Here is an 8,235-nt window from a genome sequence, read left to right as displayed (position 1 = left end):
GGACACTAGGGATCCATCGATGGGGTTTTAGTGAAGAATAATATTACACTTGCATTTTATAAAGCTCCTTATCATCACGGGGTGGAGAATGCTTTAGAAGGTGCAAAGAAAAAGTCTATATTCTACTCCTCCAGGCCAGCCATTTATTGAGCTCTGGCTGTGTGCCTGGGACTGTCATAGCCACTGCACCTGTGGCCTGCAACTGACACCCCCTTTCATTCCTTACGGAGATCAGGATGCCTACGCTCCTAAAAGTTAGCAAGGTCTTGAGCAAGTTCTTGAGCCAGTGTCAGAGCTGAGAGATGAGCATAGAAGCAATTGGCCCCAAAGAAGTATGGGTCATCCTGTGGGAATTTTTTTCCCTTGAGATATAATTAAAATACCTTAAAATTCACTCTTTTAAAGAAGTGTACAAATCAGTTTTCAGCACAATCACAAGGTTGTACAAACATCACTGCCATCTAATTCCAGATTATTTCCAACATCCTCGAGAGCCACGCCCCATACCTCACCCCCCAGCCACCGGCAGCAACTCACCTAGTTTCTGCCTCTGAGGATGCACCTTTTCTGGACACCTGGCGTGGAATCACATAACATGTGGGCTTTTATGTCTGACTCCTTCTATTGAGCGTGTTTTCAAGGCTCATCCACGCTGTAGCAAGTATCCATACTCCATTTCTGTTTATGCCCGAATAATATTCCATCATATATGGATATTTTGCTTTTATTCATTCAACAGTTGGTGGATAACTGAGTTGTTTCTATTTTTAGACTACTGTAAATAATGCGACTGTGAACATTCTGGTACTAGTTTCTGTGTGTGGATGTGGGTTGTCAATTCTCTTGGGTATAAATAATCAAGAGTGAAATTGCTTGTTCATACGATCATTCCCGGCTTATCTTTCTGAGAAATTGCCAGTATATAAAAGTTCCAATTTCCCCTACCTTTGTTACTATCTCACTTTTTAATAGATAGTAATCCTATTGAGGCATGAAGTGATATTTCATTGTAGTTTTGAATTGCATTTGCCTAATGGCTGGTTATATCAAACTTTTTTCATGTGCTTATTGGCTGTTTGTATCTTTCTGGGGAAATATCTATTCCAATCTTTGCCCCTATTTTAATTGGGCGATTTATTCTTTATTGCTGAATTGCAAGAGTTATTTATATATTCTGAACACTAGATTCTTACCACATACATGACCTCAAGTATTTTTTCCTGTTCTGTGAGTCATCTTTTTTTTTCCCAATAGTGTCTTTGCAGAACAAAAGTTTATAGTTGTGATAAAATCCAGTTGTTCTCCTTTTTTAATCACTACGCCCACGTGTCTTATTTCGGAAATCAATTTAAATCGACAATTACTTATACCTATATTTCTTCTAAGTGTTTCATAGTTTCAGCTCTTCATTTAGGTCTTTGGCCCACTGTGAGTTAATTTTTGCTTTTGGTGTGAAACAGGAGTCCAAATTCCTTCTTTTACATGTGGATATTCAGTTGGTTGAAAGATTTTTCTTCCTCGATTAAATAGTTTTGGCACCATTGTCTAAAACAATGGATCCTATGGGCAAGGGTTTATGTCTGGGTTCTCCGTTCTACTTTCATGGGTCTGTATGTCTCTCCAATGCTAGTAACTTCTAGAGCCTTGTATTAAGTCTGGGACTAGGAAATGTGACTTCATCCACTTTGTTCTTTTTCAAGATGGCTTGGCTCCCCTAAGAACCTTTCAGCTTCATGCTAATTTTAGGATCAGCTTGCTGACTTCTGCAGAAAGAGGAACCTGAAACTTTGATAGTAATTGCATTGGATATGTCAATCAATTTAGGAAGAGTTTTTGTCTAAACAAGTCTTCCAATCATGAACATGGGATGTCTTATTTATCTGCCCATGAACACTGTATGTCTTTAATTGATTAGTGACCTTTTATTTCTGTCAATGATTTGTAATTTTTGGTGTAAAAATTTCACTTCTTTTTTCTTTATTCCTAAGTATTTTATTCTTTTTGATGCTATTGTAAATGAAATTGTTTCCTTAACTTCATTTTCAGAATGCGCATTGCTGGTGCATGGAAATGCAACTGATTTTACAGGTAGACAATGTATCCTGCAAACTTGATGAACTCATTTATTAGCTCTGATACTTGTGTGTGTGTGTGTGTGTGTGTGTGTGTGTGTGTTTGTATGGGTGGATTACTCAGTATTGTTTTCTGCAGAATAGATTATGTCATCTGAAAATGGAGATTGTTTTACACCCTTTTTTTTACATTCTAGATGACTTTCTATTTCTTTTCCTTGACTAATTGCCATATTATATTTTCCTAATAATAATTGCCAGCATCTTTAGTGTTTCTTATGTGCCAGGTATTTTTTTTTTAATTAACTTGTGTCTTCATTGAAAGTCTGCAGTGTTTTATGTATATTAAATATTCACAAACTTCCTAAAAAGATGGGATTGCTTTCAAGGATGAAAAACATTAAGTGTAAAACCTATTGAGAGTAATTCTGCTACTTGGGGAGGCTCTGTGAAGGAAACAGAATGTGATCTCTGCAAGCTAACAGGCTACACCAAATCTCTGGGACTTGTTAGGAAAAGGGAGGAAATTACTGAAGACCAGTGTTTAAATAAATCCCCAATAGTAGGTTATTCTGTGTTTCACCTTGCTGAAACACTAAGACAAAAATTGTTTTGATTCTTCTGACATCGCCGTTTCCTCTCCATGTGCTTTAGAAGTTGTTTCAACACTCTGGGCCTCCTGTGCAATGGGATGGCTGTGGTTGCTGTGAAAATTACAATGGATGATGCATATTAAGTATTTTCTGAGTGCTTGGAGCTACACAGGACTTCAGGAGACCAATGAATGTGTGGGTATGTAAGGAGACTTCCCCACACCAAGTAATTCTTGGGTATAAGCAGGACATGCGAGAACTCAACTTCTGACACCGCCTACCCAGAGACAGCATCTGATTCTACACCTAAAGAGTTCATAAGACCACCTCCACTTCAGAAGCCAACCCTGAGCCCAGAGAGCTACCTGGGTTCCTAGCTAATTGGTTGGAAACTCATTTACTCACTAGATGACCAACTTTCTACAAGGATATTAGGTCAGTCAGTTGGAAGAGATGCATAGGGCAGGGTAAGGGAACAGACAGAGTCATTCTCCCCATATCTCCACATATTTTCCAAAGTGCCTTCTTTTGGGTTTCTGTGGGGCTTCATTACTTAGGCAAGATTGATGAACTCATTGGCCAGTGGCGATTGAACTCAATCCCCACCCCCTCTCCCCTCTCAGAGGCCTGGAGGTAGGACTTGAAGTTCCAATTGCATGGTCGGTCCTCCTTGCACCCATCCTCAGGTGCCTCCCAAAGTCACCTCATTCACATAACAAAAGACATCTTTATCACTCTCAGCACTTAAGAAGTTCCAAGGCTTTGGGGAGCTGTGAGCCAGAAACTGTGATGAAGACCAAATAGATATGAGAAATATATTTTGATCATCTGAGTGACCAAATGTATCTTCTTAGCTACACTATCATAAGAACCTAGTTTATCCTCTGTAGATAGTACTAATGCAGATGTAGTCCAGCTCTGTGATTATTGGTGCCCAGACATCAGAGTCGGTGCTTTGAATTTCTCTTTTTCATTCAAATTTTAGGCAGTCCTGTGGGGGTAAGTTCTAAGGACCAGAGCATCAATGTAATATTGTATTCGAGGTCCTACCACTTGTGAGCACTACTGTTGGGGACTCTGCCCGAGGGACGATGGCACCAAATCCACGCGTTTAAGTATTATTGATCTTTCTTTTCATTTGCCTTTACTGATGCCTCGTCCATTTCATACAGGTCTTGGAAATAGCACACATAATTCACAGAATAAAAACTGAGTCTATTTATTCATTCAATCAACCAACAAGAAATAATGAGCTCCTGTTACATAACAGACTCTAGAGAAGTCTCTCAGAATAAAGTTATGAAGAAGACACATTTCCTGCTCTACATAATCTTAAGATTCACAGAGGAGAGGAAAAAAGCATAGTGCAAAAATAACAGCATGCCACAATGCATCCTTGATGAGTCTGGACCTTGTCCCACAGCACCGTGCATCTCTCCTTTATGGAATTTATCACAGTTGCTGTTTTATAGATGTCTGTGTTGTTGGCCAAGTTTTGTATTTCTCTCTGGACTATAAACCACATAAAAAATAGTGAAGGTTCTATGTAGGCCACTACCATCACCCTAAAGCCTACTAAGTGCTAGCACATAGTAATACTTCATAAATCATTTCTGAATGGGTGAAAGTATGAAGGGTTTTGATTCCAAAAGAAGCATGGCTAGATTTTCATTTTGGGAAGTCTATCATTCTGACCAGAGGCAGATATACCTGTTAAGAGGCTGGTAGGGCCATCTGGGTGGATGAGATGTGGTGAGGAGACAAATTAGGGCAGACTACAGAGAGAAGGCAGGGAAATAAGAGCTATTTCAGAGTGTGGTGTCTGAGAAGATCAAAGAGGTTATGGAGAAATGGGAAACAGTGTGTCTTCCAGGTATTCAACTGGTGTGATCTTAATGTCATTCACAAAGAAGGAAACCCAGGGTTGGACAGAAGGAAAATGAGGTGTCCAGGATGCTGTACTACTCTCACATGGAGAAAGAGATCTCTAGAGTCCATTCATCCTGACAGACAGATTTGCACACAAGAAAGACTCAATCTGCCCAGCATTTGTTCTCATCTGTAACCAAGCAACTTCTCAAAACATAACCTTGAAGACATTCCTGAAGCTCAGGAGTTATTAACACAGTGGAAATTAAGTGCCTCTTCTGTCATTCCCCAGCTGCTGCTCTGAATGTCCAGTGGGCCCAAGAGTTCTCATGACAGTTGTTGGCTTTGTCTTTCATGAGGACTTGGCTTTGGCATGCCAACACTCTGCAAACTCCAACCTATATCTGTCTCTCTGGATCATGTAGAACATGGGGTGACCTCACTGAGTGGGTAGGCTTTGGGGCTCTGGCAAATATCTCTGCTCTCCCCTCTCTTTCTCTCTCAGAACACAAGATAGGATGAGCATTGAGTCATGGTGATATGAATCAATTGCCCAAATGACACATCTCACTTCTGGACAGAAGCTTCAAAAAGTGACACGTGACCCCATACCCCCCTTTCCTGTCTGCCAATTTTGAACATGGACATGTATTCTTGATCAATGGGGACACCTCATGGCCCATGATGAGTTAAGCCTTCCCCACACCCTCTATCAACAAATTTGGACACTTAATGATGTCTAGAAATGACTCACTTTCTGTTTCAGGCCACTAAGATATTGGGCTGTTTGTTACTGCAGCAGCATCTAGACTGTAGACCATCAGGAAGAAGCACTCTTCAACTGAATTTGAATGTCTATCCATTGAACAGAATTGTACAGGCAAAATCCTGAAATGGTCAACATCTTTCCCTAGAAAAGCTTTGATGGCAGAATGATATTAACTTGAATCTCAAAATGTGTCATTCATTCTATTTTCTCATGTATGAAGCAGAGGGAACAATACAACTGACACAGCAGTGAGGCTTAAAGGAATACTGTGTATCCTGCACTTGCCCAGCACCTGGCATCGCTGAAGCACAGATGGCAGTTCCCATGCCTTTGGCTCCCTCACTCAAGGCCCGTTCTTCTCTGCACTCACTCTCTTTCCAACTGCATTGAGATCACGAGGGCTTAAGAAGTTGGTGAGTAGAAAGAAACTCAGGCATAATCCTTTTGTAGGAAGGGCTGTTGAAATGCAGTCAAGTGACATGTCCATGGTCACATAGTTGCCATGACCTCATGGGTCCCCACCTCAGGTAACCTTGAGCAAACTATCCTTTGTATTTGAGACTTTACCCCCTCCTCTATGAAACCATAGTAATAACAGGGTCCATCTGTGATAAACCACATTGCTGTTCACCCAAATCTGACTCTCCTCCCTGCAGTGCCCCTTGCCTTCTGTAGCCCAGGTTTGGTTTTGTGACTTGCTCTGGCCAATCAAATATGAACAGATATCTGATGATTATGGGTAGGAACTTCAATAGTCCCTGTGTGGTTCACCAAGCAACCTGCTCCCTCAGCCACAGTAACCAGTGGTTCTCCAGCTGTCTAGGTCCCTAAGTGAAGATGTCATGGGGCAGACAGACATTCAATCTACCAGGAGCAAGTGGTATGACCAGGAGATAGGCTTCTGCTATTAGAAACTACCGAGATGTTGACGTCACTTGTTAGAGCTGCAGTACTTAGTCTATCCTTTAGTAAAAGGAGTCAGGAAACAATATAGCTAGAACTATCTAGCAGATAGTAGATTTCCATAAATACTGATCATCCCCTCTAGGTCAACATTCTGAGTGTTTCTGTTATTGTATGAAAAAACTTTTATGCATTGTCTTAGTCTGGGCTACTATAGTCGAAGACCACATGCTGGGTGACTTAGGAACAATGGGAATTTATTTTTTCACAATTCCGGGGAGTTCCAAGAAACGGCAAGTAGATCTGGCATCTGTGAGAACCAGCTGCCTGATGATTGAGGACCCTCTTGTCACTCTGTCCACACATGATAGAAGAAACGAGGGAACTTCTGGGTCAATTTTATCAGGGCACTAAAGCTATTTAGGGGGGACTCCACCCTCATGATCTAATCACCTCCTAAAGGTACCACCTCCTAATGCCATCCCCTCAGGATCAGGCTTCAGCTATGGATTGGAGGGAGACACATTCTGTGCACAGGGGGCTGACACAAAGTAGGTACACGTTAAGCATTAGATCCCTACTTTTCCTGCATTCTGCTGCCTCCCCAAACTCTTTTCCTATAAATTACATCTTCCGAGAAAGCTCCTCCATCTCCTTATTCCTTCTTTTCAGCTGGGACTCACACCATGTTCCTCGGCATGTTTTATCTCCTGTTTGCTGCGTAAATAATCAGTCCTATCCAAGGGGCAACGCGTATGCCATGGTCCCAGGGCTGGCACAGCACTTAGCTGAGCTCTTAACGTGCGGTGTGGAGAAAAGGAACAGCAGGTTGGGAGAGAGGCCTCATGTAACATAGTTCTGGCCACTTACATTCATCTGAGGAGAGAGAAGGGATGCATTTGGGCTGCAATTCTGCACCTTATAAATAGACATATATAGCTTTGCATACATTATTAATATGGGCTTTATTGCCAGCTTTATTGAATCCACGATAGTGCTTCTCTTGGGAAGCCATACAACACAGAAAGATTGCACAGACGCCTACATTAAGCAGGACCACGGTATACCGAGCAAATAGGGCTGTGCAAACAGCACTGTTCACGCTGGCTGCTTCCTACAATCCAAATAACATAATAACAAATAATGTGCTCAAGCAAGCCCAGAGTCGCTATTTGAAGTGTTTTGTGTATTCCTTGTCTGTGTGGCTTCTGCTAGCACAGGAGGAGGCAGGGCAAATGCACTTTTAAGAATTTCCTTAGCAGGACCTACTGAGCCCCTGCTTCCGGCGTGACTTCACCTGGTCCCGGGGTTCTCTCCCTGGCTCGCCCTGAAGATGCCTTCACCAAGCAGTAGCATCTCCTGCTTCTAGTTCTTCACTCTCCAAGTGCCCTCACCTCAGAGTGCGCAGACACACACGTGGACACACATGTGCACGCACACACACCCCCTTTAGGTAACTGGATATTTACACTCACCCGCTCCCTGTTTATTACTGGCAGTAATTGCTAGAGGTCTTTTCTTTCTTTATATCTTTCCATCTTTATCATCGGTCACCCCAACTAGGGCACAAACTTCAAGAGAGCTGGGACCCTATGGGGCTTGCTCATCGTTGGATCACCAACATAGACAACAGTGATTGGCATGATTGGGAGCAGTCCTGGCAAGAGGTAAGACACTCTCTCTGCTCTTAGAGGCAGAGAAGCGCGGCTCTCAAACACGTCAGCCTGGGCTCCGACACCTCCAATCAGAGCCTCGATCCCTAGGCGAGAGGGACATCCCCTAGGAGGATGCTCAGACACAGAAATGCTGCATGAAGACAGAAAGCCCACACTCTGGAAAGGCTGTGCTGAGACCAGGGTGGAAGGAGGTGCAGGACGGGAACCAACTTGCAAGTTGTATTTTAAAAAAAGTAGCAGGGAAAGTCAGACAGTCACTTATATGACGAGAAAAAGTGACTACAAGAAATTTTGTCTTAAACACCTGCCAGTAACCTTCTTGCAGTTGCGTGTAGCCGAGCTCGGTGGCTGTG

Source organism: Talpa occidentalis, unplaced genomic scaffold (genome assembly GCF_014898055.3).
Source record: "Talpa occidentalis isolate TD23 unplaced genomic scaffold, MPIMG_talOcc4v2.1 talOcc4.12, whole genome shotgun sequence".
NCBI lineage: Eukaryota > Metazoa > Chordata > Mammalia > Eulipotyphla > Talpidae > Talpa > Talpa occidentalis.
The sequence above is the reverse complement of the archived record's forward strand: the minus strand, read 5'-3'. Positions refer to the sequence as shown.